At 36.2% G+C, this 16,676-nt stretch overlaps 1 pseudogene; it reads right to left on the bottom strand.

Moving 5' to 3' along the window:
- The window catches only part of LOC150060834 (polyadenylate-binding protein 1 pseudogene), a 58,943-nt pseudogene extending 43,816 nt beyond the window's left edge, over positions 1-15,127 (bottom strand).
- Between the last annotated feature and the right edge of the window lie 1,549 nt (positions 15,128-16,676).

Raw genomic sequence — 16,676 nt, 5'->3', positions numbered from 1 at the left:
GTGGTCTATAAAAGTAGCCTGTAAGATTGGGCGGGGTCACTCACTAACATCTTAGAGAAGGCCCTGACCAGTCAGTATGATTCTTGATGCTAGGCGGCTAACAAAACTCTGTTTAACTTCTGCTTTTGTGTCAGACTCGTTCCTTTGATCACGGACCGTAATATTGGGGGACTGGACCCTAACAAAAGCCACAATGACACTGCGGTTACTTCAGTATCTTTGCACAAGGGAAAAATAACACATGGGATAATAAAAGAAATGTATTCACAGAATGGGGTTGAGAAGGAAGACTATAAGATGTCTCTAACTTGGGAAATATAAAAAGAAATGCCCGTCAAGGAGGGGAGGCAGTTGATACAGAGCCAAATAATTCTTCGCTACAATAATCACAGGGGGAGCTTGATATTGAAGGCAGACATATGGCTCTCAGGGGAGGAATAATGAAATAATGGCACATGCCTCTGCAGCAGGTGATGAACTAATTAGATTCCAGCATTGTGTTTCAGACCATGTTTAGATGGGAATTATTTTAAAATATACAAAAGAAACAAAACAGGGGAAACAGGGAAATGATTTGTAGTCTTGATCATAATCAAATCAGGATGATAGGGCTAAAATAAGGTCAGTGCAAGGCTGTTGTTTGGCAAATACAAGCAATTTGTCATGTGGTATTAAAATCTTATAGAATTAAGTGAACAGAGTGATTCAAGAACTAGAACTATGGGCAGAAAGTGCCACTTCACCATGTGTTCTTGTTAAATTCCTTCATGAAAGTAGAGAAGACTATATGGAGGGCCCGCCATACTACATATACAACTGTGTCATCTTTTTATTTTGCATAACGATTATCTGAGATCATTCCATCTTGGAAAATAAAAATCACAGAGATGGAATGTCAAGACAGACACACTGGCAAGCTGCAGAACTGATGTCCAAACTTAGGGTGTCTGGTTCCAAAAGGCAAAGTCACCAGTCCAGATCAATATGTGTCATTTTGTTCTGGGAGCAATCACTAAGTCATATAAAAGTTGGGACAATATTACAAGAAAATAAGAGACAGTATCAAGATTACAATGATGTACCCATTTCCATTTTATTCAGATAGAGCTTTTCTTTTAGTTTGGACCCATCAAGTAAAGCTTTACACTAAGCTAGCTACTTGTGGCTGAGATATGACATTTCACTTTCAATTTAAAGACATTATACATACTAAGATATCCTTTTCTCCTCTTGTCACCTTGATAGCCCTATAAGTAAAATGCTATATAACTAAATTTTAGTTTGAAGTGGGATCACTAATACCACCTCTGAAAACATTGAAATAAAATGGAAATATTTGAGGTCTGAACAAGAAGGTAATTAACCTATCAAGCTATTCTTGAACAATCTACATTTTAAATGTGAAGTCATTTAGGAACATACGGTAAGCTATAGTTTTGAGAGATCTTCTTTAGAATGATTTAGATTTGTATTGTAATTTATTATGTCCTAAATTATAGTATTCTAAATCATAGTATGCATTTGTTTCTAATGAAAACAGTAACGTATAGCTTCTGTCTGTTATGATATATATAAAGTGATACTCTCCAGCATAATGACTAATAGTTCCATTTATTTTGGCTAGATAGTGGACTTGATATTTTACTGGTGCCAAAGAATAAACAATGACAAATTTATTGGGAACTAAGCAAAATCTTAAAAAGTACTCCATTGGTTAAATGAGAGGTAACACTGTTCAACAAGAAGTATCTTCACTGCAACTGTAGCAGGTGATGAACTAACCCCTCTGTACATCACCCTGATGATAAGATTAAATTAAAAAATAAATAATTCATATAATTTTAAAGGTAACTGAAATAAAATCAATTCATTTAGCAGTATGGCTGCATGGGAACTATGGGTATAATTATTTTAATCAGTTTCATTAGTTTTAAATTTGTTTGTAGTATGCCTAAGTTAAAAATGAACCACGGTGAAGACCTTGCTGATTCCTGTCAGGGACAAATATTTCATAGGTTTCCATATCCATGCATGGAGTCACAAACTAGGTACCAAGCACTATCTCACTTTTCCTACAGTACTTTGCTTAAAAATTTTAAGAAAAGATTATATTAAGAAGAGCTGTGAGCCAGGATGGATTCAGTAGGAAATGATCTCTGAAGGCAAAAGGGTGTGCAACAGAGAGTTCAGTATTTAAGCCATCTGTCAGAGCAGCCAGAGGAAGCCTGGGGACAGAGCAAATGGAGAACTATCTCCCTAGAAACAGTTTCAATGATAGCTGAAGGGAAGTTCTCTGGCCCCTGCTGGCAAGGAAAATCACAAGTTCAAATAGTTTCTTATCACAAGGTGAACTTGGGTCCCAGAAAGCAATGAATACATGAAAAGTCTGCTCCTCTAGAAAGAAAAAGTTCTCCACTCAGATGGATATTAAGAATAACATTGTCTAATTTGAAAATGTGTAAACACACATGCACTTTCAAGGAATTGGTAAACCTGACAATATATGGTGGGGGGGATAGAATAATAGTTAATAAAAAAGACATAGAAAGTTGCTTAGGCCATAAACTTGGGATTAGGATTAAGATTAGTCTCCTAGGAATGAAGAAAGTATTGCTATTTTTTTCTACAACCAAAAGAAATATATTATCTCCAAAACTCTTACGCTTTCAAGACTTTAAAATCATGTTCCCATTAGATTAAATTACAGCACACATTTTCAACCTTTGAACAAATCTTTGTCTTTCTTTGGATAAAAGTCAGTTACTTGATTTAATTTGCTTTTCCAATAAATTACCAGCCTTGTACCAGACTCAGTACTAGATGATGGGAAATAAGTTTGCCTCCTGGAGTAGCTTCAAAGAGAGCTTCCTTCAGCTCTTTTCATTGGTAAAAGATAACCTTAACATGAGAAAGAAAACAGAATGGGAAGTAAAATCCCTTCAAAAAGATCCCCTGTCCCTGGAGACCACTTCAGATTGTGACAAGGTCAAACCACTTGTCCTTGAGCTAAGAAAGCAGTCACTCTAACTAATGGATTCTCAGAGGGTATTTCTATTCATGTAGTTATTTCTAGGTAGTATGAACAGAATCTGAGATGTTAACACACCAAAGAAAGTGCTGAGGTTAGAGGTGAAATTTATAGAGTATGGACCCCTCTCAAGTGAATATAGCTTATGTTTGGAAGTGATTAAATAAAAAATGGAACGTGACAAGCATGTTGAGAGTGGAAAATATGCAGAACTCATTGGAACACAAACCAAAGGATAGCATATACATTCCTATAAAAATCAACTTCTCCTTTGGTTTGTGACTCTGTTAACTCAGCCATTCCTTTCTACATTACTGTTTGCACTCCAATAATAGGTTGCAATTGAATCTGATACTCATAAGTAGGATGAATTGGATGAGAATTCACATGCTGAGTGGGCACAGAGTTTGATGAGCAGCTTACTTCAGCAAGGTTCTCTACTCAAGGACTTACTGGGGGAGAGGGGCCAGAAAGGAACGCATTTAATGCAGTTAATAGAGCAGCTTCTGGAGAGCTGTAAGTGGTAGAGCCTATTGTAAGAGTGTCTGCTCTTCAGCTGTTCATCACCTCTGAGTCTTAGAATTTTTACTGGTAAGTCAGGGTAGAATTTTTTTTGACTGAAAAGCTATTTTAGGCTCTTATACAGCTCCAGCCTTTTCGGTTTCATTGGACAAGTGAATGGCACAGATTATGTGTACCTGGGCTTGTATCTCCTGTCACTGGTATAGTTCTTGGCTCATAGTAGGTGCTTAAAAATGCATTGACTCAATGAGTAAATGGAGCTGCATATGAATAGCATTCCAATATCTACTATAATCCCCTTCTCATCTCTTTAAATCTTCACAGGTTTAGTCCTATATCTCAATTCCTGAACTTCAGTCCACAAGCAAGCCTGGATGTTTGATCAATCTATCTTCCTTTTTCCCTATTTATACGTTAGATTTGCCTGTGCACCTATGGATTTTCCTAAAACCTTAGGATTCAATAGAAATTTCTTTTCTTCAATTTACTCATTTTTCCCTAAAATAAATTGAGATACTGATTTGCATCATCCGACAAATCCACAGATGATGCACACATTTTAAAACAACAGCAGCAACAACAAAAGCCATCATCTGCCCAAGTTATGGCATGATGTGATTTAAAAAAATTATGGATCATAAGGCTTCATTACCTAGAGTGTCTGTCTTGGTGACAAAACTGAATAGGTAAAAATATATAAAATCCAACTGATGGTTCACTGTGAGGATCTGGTGATTGCTAGAGTGAAGATCTCGGGATAAGGAAAGTCATGCCTTCAGTGGATCAGAAAATACAAGGAAATAAATTCTTCAAAAAAAAAAAGATGTGCATATGAGGAGCTATTTAGTTTTTCTTTTTAATCCCCACATTGCATGCTGACTTTCAGATGACTAGGGAGAGAGTAGGAAAGTCCCCAGAGAGTATAAGATTTCATGCTTGGCTAGCAAGAATTTGTGAAGCTATTTCATTTTGCCAGGGGCAACTGAACTTTACCACCTCGTAGAGATGTCTGGCTGGATTAGGAAGGAGTATTTCTCCTGACCGTATTGGTGGTGCATTCCATGTATATAAATTCACATACAAAAATCTCCGAGATTTTCAGTAGGTATTATTATTATTACTACTATTGGGATTTAGAGATACATGTGTTTAATGTGCTATGGTACTGGTTGAGCATCTCCAGTCTAAAAATCCTAATTTGAAAGTTCTCCAAAATACTACACTTTGTCCAATTGTCATAGAAAATTCCACAACTGATCTCACATATTGAGTCATAGTCAAAATAGAGATGCAGTAGAAAATATTGTATATAATCATCTTCAAGTTACATACATAAAATGGTTATGAAACATCAATGAATTTTGTGTTTAGACTTGGGTACTGTCCTCAAAATACATTATTGTTTATATGTAACAATTCCAAATTATTAAAAAATCAAAAGTACACTAACCCCAAGTATCTCCTATAAGGGATACTTTTATTTTTTTAATTTAATTTATTGTCAAGGTGATGTATAGAGGGTTACAGTTACACAGTTACATAAGTAAGGTGAGGCATGCATTTCTTGTTGAACATTGTTACCTCCTCCCTCATTTTCCTCCCACTCTCCCCCACACCAAGACTGTAAAGTTTATTTCCAATATAGTGTCCTGGGAATAACACTTCCACTGGTTTACCCTTTGTCCTTTGTGAATAACAAAATGGTGAGAAAGGTGGGACTTCAAACACGCCAAGTCCTGAATATTACATGATACCAAAGAAACACATCTGCTGAAGGATTTAATAAGAAATATCTTGTCTCCCTTCATACAAAGTTGACTTAAAAGGAATTTCTACTCTACCATCCCATGAAAGTCTACTATGTTTCCCTTTCTGTGCCATAGAGTCATGACTTCATTCACTCATTCAAGAATGTGCCAGGCACTTAGACACTGGAAATATAATAGGAAGCCAGACAGACAAAATATCTATTCTGGGGGAAGTTACATAGTAGAGTCAATAAAGACAAAAAGAAAATATGCAAAATAACCAGTGAGTCAGAAAGTAATGCCTACTTTGGCTAAAAATAAAAAAGGAATGGAATGTAAAAGAAGCTATGAACTTTCTAGGGCTGGTTGACTCAAACTTGAGACAGGTATTTCATCTTTTAAAAGCCCCCATAGTTTTTGTTTTTGTGTTTTTTAAGAAATTTCTATGTATGCTATATATCAGGTGGGGAAGTTGAAGTGTTTATGTTTTGAGTTTTATTTAGACATAAAAGAGCACAAGAAGTATTGTTGAATGGATTGATTTATCAAGCTGATAGAGATTCCCAAATCTCACCAGGGTAAGTTTATTGTCCATATAGTAAAAGCACTACACAAATAACATAAAACTTATGATCAGAATTAGAGCTTTCAATTTTGATTCCATAACATCAGATCAGAAAGGTCTTGTAACCATTCTTTTATTTTCTTTACTTGTATTGTGATTATAATGGTAATCAATGCTTGAAGAGCAAAACTATAATTAAAAATTATATCCAGTGAAGATGTTCCTCCATTACATTTCTATTATCTGAAATAGGACTAGCCTAGATTAAAGATGAAGATGTGGACTGCAAAGATGAAAAATTGACTAAAATAACTACAACAGTAAATCTGAAAGCATTGGAAATAGGAATGTCACTAGCCAAACAGACCAAACTGCAAGTGACATTCTGCAAGTCTGTAAGATTTTCTTCAACTGGTTTTTTTCTTTTTTTGCAGGTCCTGGGCTTGAACTCAGGGCCTGAGCACTGTCCTTGGACTTTCTCAAGGCTAGAGCTCTGCCACTTGAGCCTCAGCACCACTTCCAGGTTTTTTCTATGTATGTGGTACCGAGGAATCGAACCCAGGCCTTCGTGCATGCAAGGCAAGCACTCTACCACTAGGCAAAACTCCCAACCCGGATTTTCTTCATTTTTAAAGTACAAATGAAAGTACAAAAGAGTAACCCTACCACTGAGTCAGTCCTTTACCACCTATCTCACTACGTGAACACTGTTGGGGTACTGAGACCCAACGCTTAACATCAACACTAAGGTTCTGTGATGGATTTGTTCCAACCAAGATATCCATTCCAACCTAGGATGTTTAAGACACATATCTCTTGTTTATTTGCAAAGTTTAAGGATACTGAGGTTCAGTGGCTATCAAAAAGAAGTTTAACTACTTTAATGAAAAAAAACAGTACTACATCTATATCTCATCTTTTAAAGAAAATGTTTCAAATGTTCTTTTTGTTGATTAAACTTATCAAAGTACTCCAACATTGTAATAACTCTGTCCAAAGCTGTGATATAAACCATATGGCTTTCGTGACATTATTCAAGAAAAATGGATCCTACACATAGTCTGATCCTTCCAAAGATTTATGTGGCAAAAAAGCAAAATATTAACAACAGAGAAAAATGAAAATGTTCTAGTAATACTAAAAACACTTATCCCTTGCATGTTTGGAAAAGAATTGTCTGGTGGAGAGGAATGGTGATTAAACATCCAAAGCTGTTTGAAACTAGGAGACAGAGAACTTCATTCTAAAATCCACCAGTCTCAGACTAACAGGGTCAACTGCATTATGACAAATGTCATTGATGTGAGACTGGAGCAGCAGAGGGGACAGAGGCTGAAAAAGGAAGTCTCCATTTTGGTTTTGTAGGACAGAAATCATATTTTTACCTAGTATGATTGACAAAGCACACAATTCAGTGATGTGAGAACTATCTAATAACAGAAGCTTTCTTTTTGTCAGTTCAGGGGTATAAACTTAGGGCCTCATGCTTGCAAGGTAGGCACTCTACCCCTTGAGCCATTATTCTACTCAGTACATTTTGGAGCTGGTTATTTTCAAGATAGGATGGTCTGGACTATAATGTTGCTGTATTTGTGCTTCTTATTTCTGGGAGGATAGATAGATGCCATCATATTTCCATATTTTAGAACCGCAGATGCACATCAGTGTACCTAGCTATTGGTTAAGATGAAGTCTTTTGAACTTTTACAGTTGGGCTACACTGATAATTTAACTCCCTGATTTCTACTCTTTTTCAAGTAACTAGGATTCTAGGCTAAAGCCATCTCAGCCGGCTAATTCCATAATCTTCCAATGACCCATACATGAAAGCCTATACTCATTAGAGAGACCTCTCATTCTCCCTGAACTTATTGAGAAAAAGTGACTTGTATATTCTGTTTCCTGGAAGAAAGGGTAAGCAGTAGAACAACAGGTAAAACTCAGAGTATCAAAAATCAACCCAAATAATATAATTCAGTTCTTTTCACTATGTGCCCAACATCCCCTGTTGGTTATGAAGTAAACCCCATAGGAGCATCAACCTACTAGAAAGCCTAGAACAGTAACAATCTTTTAAATGTAATCGACATTTTTGACTTTTCTTGGGAAGATTTCTCTATCTCCCAAGGGGTTTACCATAAATTTCCAAGCCATTTCACTTCCTTGAGAATACCTTGAAGCTAAAAATTATAATGCTTAGATTGGTCATAGCTTTGTTTTATGTAGTCTCTCAATTAATTAAAGAGTATGGATTTTTTAGTTCACTTTATCATCAAGAGTAATTGTTCACCTTTTGTTTTTATTATTTTTTCCATATATTTTTATTGTAATTAATAGAATGGTTACATTATATTCACCAGATAGAAGGTACATTCCTTCACAAACATTGATACCCTTTCTCCTGTCTTGGTCCCCATTTCCCTCCCCCCACCCCCACCCCTCATCTTGTTTTCCCCCTTCCCTATCCTATTTCAAATAACCAAATAAGCATATATATAATATTTACTGTAAACAAAAGCCTTTAAATAGCTTTGCAGTTTCTATGCTTCTTTCCACATAAATGTCTGCTTCTAATTTGTTATTAGCTTGTAATAGGAGCAGTTTACTTTTGAATCCATTCAAACCGAATTTTGCTGAATATTACCAAATTCTTACCACTGGCTGGGTTGCCTGCTTTTCTCCAGGGGTAGATGGAAAGTCCCTAGTCTCTGACACTCATTCGGGGGCATAAACAGTAGAAAGCTAACATAGAACACTGGACAGCTTCACTTTCATCATCAGATTTCCGGCTTTAAATGTCCTGAAAGTGCTGTCCAGACCATATATATCCAGAGGTTTTCATCTTAAGTATAAGATAATCTTCCCAACCATGCAATGGCTGGAACTTCAATTATGAATTTGGGCTGGTAGGAATAAATCATCACTGAGCCTCCCATGTGTCCACACCTGGTGCTGTCGTGACTCCGAGAGCACATGTGGAAGGCATCTGATCCGTGGCAGTGAAGGAATAGTGACAGCAGGGATACGCGTAGGCTTGAAATGTGGTCGCCTTCATATCAGCATGAACTTGTAAAGAAATGAGCTCGCCAGGCACAGACAAAACCTTCAAGAAACAAAATGTGAGCCTTGGGATTCACTTTTAACCCTGGGATTCACAAATCTTTCAGTGATTTACAGGCCTATGTATACATGGACTTTAAAGGACCTAAAGTAGCAAGAAAAGCATGAAAAACATCATGCTCTTTAAAAGAAGAAGAAAAGAGATAGAGCTTTTTAAATAAAAAGGACCAATTAATTAAAACAGGTTAAATATAAAAGATTTTCTTAAAAAGATAAAACATTGTTGGCCTAGTGGTAGAGTGCTTGCCTAGCATGCATGAAGACCTGGGTTCAATTCCTTGGTACCCCACATACATAGCAAAATGCCGGAAGTGGTGCTGAGGCTCGAGTGGTAGAGTGCTAGCCTTGAGAAAGTCCAAGGACAGTGCTCAAGCCCTGAGCTCAAGCCCAGGGCTGGAAAAAAAAAGATAAAACATTGTATTAATATTTATGAAACAAAAGTGTCATAAATTCTACTGGGTAATTTTAAAGGATATATTAAAAAATCAGTCTTCAGTCCTGGCATTGATGGTTCTCTCCTGTAATCCTATGTATTGAGGAGGCTATTCTGGAGGCAGAGATTTGAGGATTGTGATTTAATTTGGAGTCAGTCCAGCCAGAGAAATCTGTGAAATGCTTATCTCTGATTAACCACCAAAAATCTGGAAATGGATCTGTAGCTCAAGTGGCAGAATGCCAGTCTTCAGAAAAAGAAAAAAAAAAGGCAAATGAGAGTATAAGGTCCTGAATTCAAGTCCTTCTCCCAGCACTAAAAAAGAAAAATCTAAGTATATATCTAGCATGTTAGACTCATAGGCTCTACAGGATGGAAAAAAGAAATGAAGGATGTGAATTAGAGTGAAAATGTATCAACAGTAAGATAACAATCATGAGTTATGGAATAATTTAACCTCTGCCTTAAGGACTATGAAATAAGTACATACATTCACAAACAAGAAAACAAAATTAGGCATATATTTCAAAAGGACTTGGCATATAGCAATATTTATCTGTACAACTAGTTCTTGCATGTTCCAGTGAATACTTCCTTATCTAAAAGAATCCATTTGAATTTCTGGTTTCAAAATTTCTCAGCATCAAAGACAGTGAGCTCTTAAGTAACAGCTTCTTGTTAGATTTGAAGATGGTTATGTTGTAAAATAAAATAGGTAAGCTCAATTGCAGAGAGAGAGAATTTAAGTAATAGAGGTAGAAAATAGGGTTTTGTAATCATAATGTCATTTTACTTATGTTGTGGGTTATAATTTAAAAGTCAAACACAAAATTTTATGTAAGAAACCTAAAGGAAAGAGAAAGTAGGGGAAAAAGTAAGGGTAAGAAAGTTTCCTTTCTTTAAAATAGAACTCCTCAGTTGACTAGACCACATATGGTGGCATTCCGTGATTCATTTCCTGCAGAACTATTCCATTAAGGGATATTTGTGCTCCTTCAGAGAGTCGGTCACAACTCTTGAGAGAGTTTATATCCTGTGGCATTGCTGACCATCCACAGCTCATAATTATTTGAAACTATTGTCATGAGAAAGGTGAATAGCTGTGAGAAATTTTAAGTCATATTATATTAAATTTAGCACTTAGATGATACTGTAGTATTTACAATTAATCAGATCTTATCCTCTATTACCTCATCAATGTTCATTGAGCATCTTCAACTCATCACATTTCTGTGAAGCCACAAGTTTCACTTAAGAATATGTCAGAGAGGAAGTTGCAGGAGGGATGAGTGATAAAGAGAACAGAGACAAATACAGCCAGAATACTTGATATACACTGGTGATAAGGGAAGTAGGAAATGGAAATAAGTTCTAGGTAGGGGCAGACAAAATGGAGAGAAGGATGTAAGGGGTGACTGGGCAAGAAACATTGGAAGCTAGGTGTGGTAGCTCACACCTGTAATCCTAACTACTCAGGAGGCTGAGATTTGAGAAACACAGTTCAGAACTGGCCTAGGCACTAAAGACTGTGAGAGTCTTATTTCCAGTTAATCACTAGAAAAGAGAAGTGGGTCTGTGGCTCAAGGGGTAGGGTGGTAGATAGCCTTGAGCTGAAGAGCTTGGGGACAGTACCCAGGACCAGAGTTCAAGCTGCAAGACCCACAGAAAAACCAACCAACCAAACAAACAACAAAAAAAAACAATGGATACCTAGACATGTTCATTTTACCCCCTATACAAACTTAAGAAGCCACACAAGGTAAAAATAAACAATAAATTTTAAAAGTGTTAAGTTTTTAAATATTAAAACAGAATATTGAATAATATCCTTGCATGCCAACATAAGCTTATTTAACAAGAGGCTTAATGGTTTAATCAGGAAAATACCTGATTATATTCTTAGTATATTTTTCAGTCTTATGGTTTCAATGAGCCAAAATTTTTAGATAACCTTCTCCCTACATCGTCCCCCAGTATTTGCTTGCTTGTTTGTTTTCCTGATATCTCTTCTGACTAGAGTGAGGTATAATCTCAACATCATTTTGAGTAACATTTTTTTTTTTGATGGTTAAGAATGTTGAACATGGGCCTGGAGTTTGGCCTAGTGGTTAAAGTGCTTGCCTAGCATGCACAAAGACCTGGGTTCGATTCCTTGGTACCACATACATACAAAAAAGCTGGAAGTGGTGCTGAGGCTCAAGTGGTAGAGCTCTAGCCTTGAGAAAGTACAAGGACAGCGCTCAGGCCCTGGACTGGCAAAAAAAAAGAATGTTGAACATTTTTCCACATGCTTATTCAGTGCTGGTGGGAGTGCAAATTAATTCTACCACTGTGGAAATCAGTATGGAAGCTCCTCAAGAAATTAAAAATAGAATTTCCATATGTTCCAACAATACTACTTCTGAGTATATGCCCAAATACATCAGTCAGTTTATTATAGAAATACCTTATTACCAATGTTTATCATAGCTCTATTCACAAAAGCCAAGTTATTGAGCCAGCCTAAGTTATCAGTAGATAGATGAATGGATAAAGAAAATATAGTTGATATGTACAACGAAATTTTACTCAGCCATAAAGAAGATTGACAATATCACATTTGCTTGAAAATGGACAAAAATGAAGTAAGTCAGTTCCAGAAAGGAAAGTATTCGTGGTTTCTTTTATATGTAAAGTCAAGAAAGTCAAACGACATGATAGCCAAAGGAGACTACTAAGTACATGAAAGAGTAAAAAGGGAACAGTACAGAGGTGACTGGAAAGATCAACAGAGGATGTGAATATTATGTCTATGTCTCTAGATCCTGTGAAGTAGAGATTATGACCAAATGGCAATACCACACCCAGACCAGAAGTTTCCCTTCCAATTAAGATTAATTTTTATTTGTAGAGTGATTTTATGGGATTTTTCAAAAAAATAGGGAGGTAACTAGTCAAAAAAATCCTTGACTTTCATTGTTATTTATGACAACATAAAAGGTTTTAATTTCATTTTGTTTTGTTTTCATTTGGGTTTTCCGTGGGACAAAACTCTTAAGTACTGCCACACATTTTTTACTTACAGCAAAAGACATAATAGGACAATCACTGGGCTCTTCTCTGTTCTGATGTTAATACTTTATCTAGTCAATAAATATATCCTTATTGGGATTATGACAATCTGTCAGCTACAATTAATAGAACACATGTGATAGTTCACAGATTCCTGAGTAAGCGTGATAATTTCAAGATGTTGAAAAGTTATTATTTTAATGCATTCTGGGCAGATCTAGAGTCACAGGACTTGACAAGGTAATATGCAGAAATTATGTTATCTGAATAAGTATTGAGTGGAATTCAAATCAGTTAATCATATTGCTTCAAGTTATTTCATATTCAACTTTGATCCTATAATTCAGTTAATGTTTACCTTAACAAGAATGTTGCCTTTTAAATTTTCTAATACATGATCAACGAATTTCAGTCATCACTACATTTAAAAAGTCATGACCAAATCATCATCAGATTGAAAATATTTGGAAAGAGCCATGTTCTCTCTTCATCCCTCCCCCAATTAGAATATTATTTAATTATAAACTAAATTTTCTTAAAGCTTTGGCAATGCATTTCACAACACTGATGTTAAACATAACCTGTAGAATTGTGAACCAAGTATTGATAGCTCATGCTTCTAATCTTAGATACTCAGGAAGCTGAGATTTGTGGATCACAGTTGAAAGATTTCCCAGACAGGAAAGTTTGTGTGATTGTTATTTTCAATGAACCTCTAAAAAGCCAGAAACAAAGTTGTTGCTCAAGTGGCAGAGTGCCTGCATTGAATGAAAAAGCTAAGGGACATGCTCAGGCCCTGAGATGAAGCATCCTCTCATCCTCTACCCTCTACCTCCCTCCACCCTTCGGGAGCCACCAAAGGTAGAATTGTTCATCACTTTGAGAATTACCCCTTTCGTCAATAATTAGGCTCTGGTCTGTTTAAACTCCCATCTTATCACACATTTACAAAATCAATATTTAAGTTGGGTTATTATGTTACAATTTCCAAAGATATTGTGGATGGGCCAGGCACCAGTGACTCACACCTATAATCCTAGCGTCTCAGGAAGTTGAGATCTGAGGATCACAATTTGAAGCAATCCCAGGCAGAAAAGTCTCAGAGTTACTTACCTTCAATTAACCATGAGAAAACCAGAAGTGGCACTGGTCTGGAGCATAAAAGGTCAGGGACATTCCTCAGGCCCTGAGTTCAAGTCCCATGACTGATCCCTCCAAAATTGTGGGTGTTTTGAAAGAAAGAGAAATTTCTAGCAAAGAAGGAAGGCTGCTGTGGTATCACATAACTATAATCTCAGCTACATGGGAGGCAAAAGAAGAAAGGTGGTTAAGAGTTCATATACAACTCTCATAAAATGAGTAAGAGACTCTCTCAAGAAAATTAAAAACCAAATATTTTAGCTTGGTGCTGGTTGCTCACACCTGTTATCCTAGCCACTCCGGAGGCTTATATCTGAAGGTCACAATTCAAAGCCAGCCTGGGCACGAAAGTCCAAGAGACTCTTATCTCCAATTAACATCCAGAAAAACCAGAAGTGGTGGGGGGGGGAGGATAATGGGTACCAAGACATGTGAAAGGGTATCAATGTATGTGAATTAATGCACCTTCTATCTGGCAAATATCATGTAACCCTTTTACTAATTACAATAAAAAATTGAAAAAAAAATAAAAACTAGAAGTAATGCTCTGACTCAAGTGGTAGGGCACTAGTCTTAAGTTGAAGAGCTTGGGGACAGCACCCAGGCACAGAGTTCAAGCCCCACAACCAACCAAAAAAAAAATATTGGAAGTGAAACGCAATTGGTAGAGCAGTTGTTTAGAAAGCATGAGGCCTTAGATTCAGTCTTCAGAAGCTTGAAGAAAAGACATCAAGATCTGCCATTGCTCAAGTAATCCATCAAGAAAAGACAAACCTGCAATTTAAATGCCTGGAATGCCCTTTTTTAAAATGAAATAAGATGGATAATTAGTACGAATAATGAGGCTGCCACTTGTGTTAGAAAAAAAAGATCACTTTTTTTCAGTAGTTTAGAGATTTCTTTTACTCTGTTTATATTCAAACATGAAATTTAGAACAACATTTTCATTGCAGGTGTGTGTGAGTTTGCATAAACTGTGGGATGAAATACCAAAATCATTTTGATAAAGTGAAAATTAGGACATACATGAATTAAGGTTGAATGTATAATTATCATGTTTATCGTATCTTGATGGCATGAAGCAAACAACTATGTTTAGATGAACATCTGCTTCAAATAACAAAAAATAGTGATGCTGATAAAAGAAATTTAAGAACATACTAGATTTTGATGAGCATATTTGTTTGTTTCCTTTTTCAAAGCAGTCATCTGTCTCAGGTATTCTGCCATTCTCACTTTGGAAAACAAAATAAATCTTTAAATATAACTTATTTTGTCTTTTCAAGCATCAGTTAATTACCACTTAGGGGAGTATTATTTTGATTATTTCTCAAACATTATAAGTAAGATGTCTGATTTTTTCAGCTCTTTTATGAGTTTCATTTACAAGGAAAAGAAAAATACATTACATTTCCATTATTTGGATAGTTTTTAACATTATTTTATGATTCCTTGATATTAATGTCAATTAATATCAATTCTCTAAACGAACTCACCATGGGTTTAGGAGTCATTCCCATGGATCTGTACCCTTGTTTCTTTTGGTCCCTAAGGATCTACTTGAAATTCAAGTCTTGCTTAGCAAGACTGTCTTCCAAGATAAGTGGGGACTATCATGTAATTTATCTAATATGTATTATGGCAATTTATCTTTTTACTTACAAATAAAAAGTTGGTTTCAAACCTAGTTTTTTAAATGTCTCCCAAAATGATATGCTTATATAGAATTGTTTTCCTAATTTGTGTATTAATAGAAGCCAGGGAAACAATAAAACAGGTCTTAAAAGTTCAGCCAGGCACCAGTAGCTCATACCTGTAATCCTAGCTATTCAGGAAGCTAAGAGCTGAGGATCATGACTCAAAACCAGATCAGGCAGGAAAGTACATCAGATTCTTAACTACAATTAACCACTCAAAAAAAAAAAAATCCAGAAGTGAAAATGTGACTCAAGTGACAGAGCACCAGTTTCAAGTGAAAAGTTAATGGTTAAGGGAGAGTGCCCAGGACTGGAGGCAAATTCTCTGTACTAGAAGAGAAAGAAGGAAACAAAGAAAGAAAGAAAGAAAGAAAGAAAGAAAGAAAGAAAGAAAGAAAGAAAGAAAGAAAGAAAGAAGAAGGGAGGGAGGGAGGGAGGGAGGGAGGGAGGGAGGGAGGGAGGGAAGGAAGGAAGGAAGGAAGGAAGGAAGGAAGGAAGGAAGGAAGGAAGGAAGGACAGAAAGAGGAAGAAAGAAAGGAAGGAAGGAAGGAAGGAAGGAAGGAAGGAAGGAAGGAAGGAAGGAAGGAAGGAAGAAAAAAGAAGAGAGAGAAAAGAAGAGAGAGAGGAGGAGAAGGAGGAAGAAAGGGAGGGAGGGAGACAAACCCATATAATGAAAGAAAAACTTTACCACGTATTTAGTGGACAAATAACACCTAGAACATACATACAAAAAGTTCAAAAAATAAACATGAAAAGAACAAGTAATCCGGTTAATAAAAGGCAAATGCATAGAACAGATATTTCTCAGAAGTGTAAATGGCTAACAAACACATGAAGAAATGCTCAGCATCCTTAACTCTAAGGACATGCCAACAGAGATTCCATGCCAAATGAGATTCCATCTCATTCCAATCAGAATAGTTATCCTCAGAAAACACACAGTAAGTGCTGGCCGGATGTGTTGAAAAAGGAACCATCATACACTGCTAGTGGATATACAAACTAGTGCAACCACTATGGAAAGTAAGGAGGTTTAGCAACAAGCTAAAATTTGACCAAACATAAGATCCTACTATGTACTACTCTAGGACACAAATCAACACACAAGAAGGATAGCTGCAGCACTATTCTCAAGATCTAAGCTATGGAATCAGACAAAGAGGGGATTTAAAAACCTGTTCATTAGCTGATTTGTTGTATGGTAACTCCTTTTCACAACCACTTGTTGATAATAAAAATATAATTTGAAAAAGAAGAAAATATGGCATATGTACCCCAGGGCATATTCTTTGGTCATAAAGAAAAAAACCTGAAATTGTGACACTTGCAGGAAAGTAGACAAAACAGAAAGATCAACATATTGAGCAAAATA

This window comes from Megascapheus bottae, chromosome 7 (genome assembly GCF_031878675.1).
Source record: "Megascapheus bottae isolate mThoBot1 chromosome 7, mThoBot2.hap1, whole genome shotgun sequence".
Classification (NCBI taxonomy): domain Eukaryota; kingdom Metazoa; phylum Chordata; class Mammalia; order Rodentia; family Geomyidae; genus Megascapheus; species Megascapheus bottae.
This window is presented reverse-complemented; position numbering and strand designations above follow the sequence as displayed.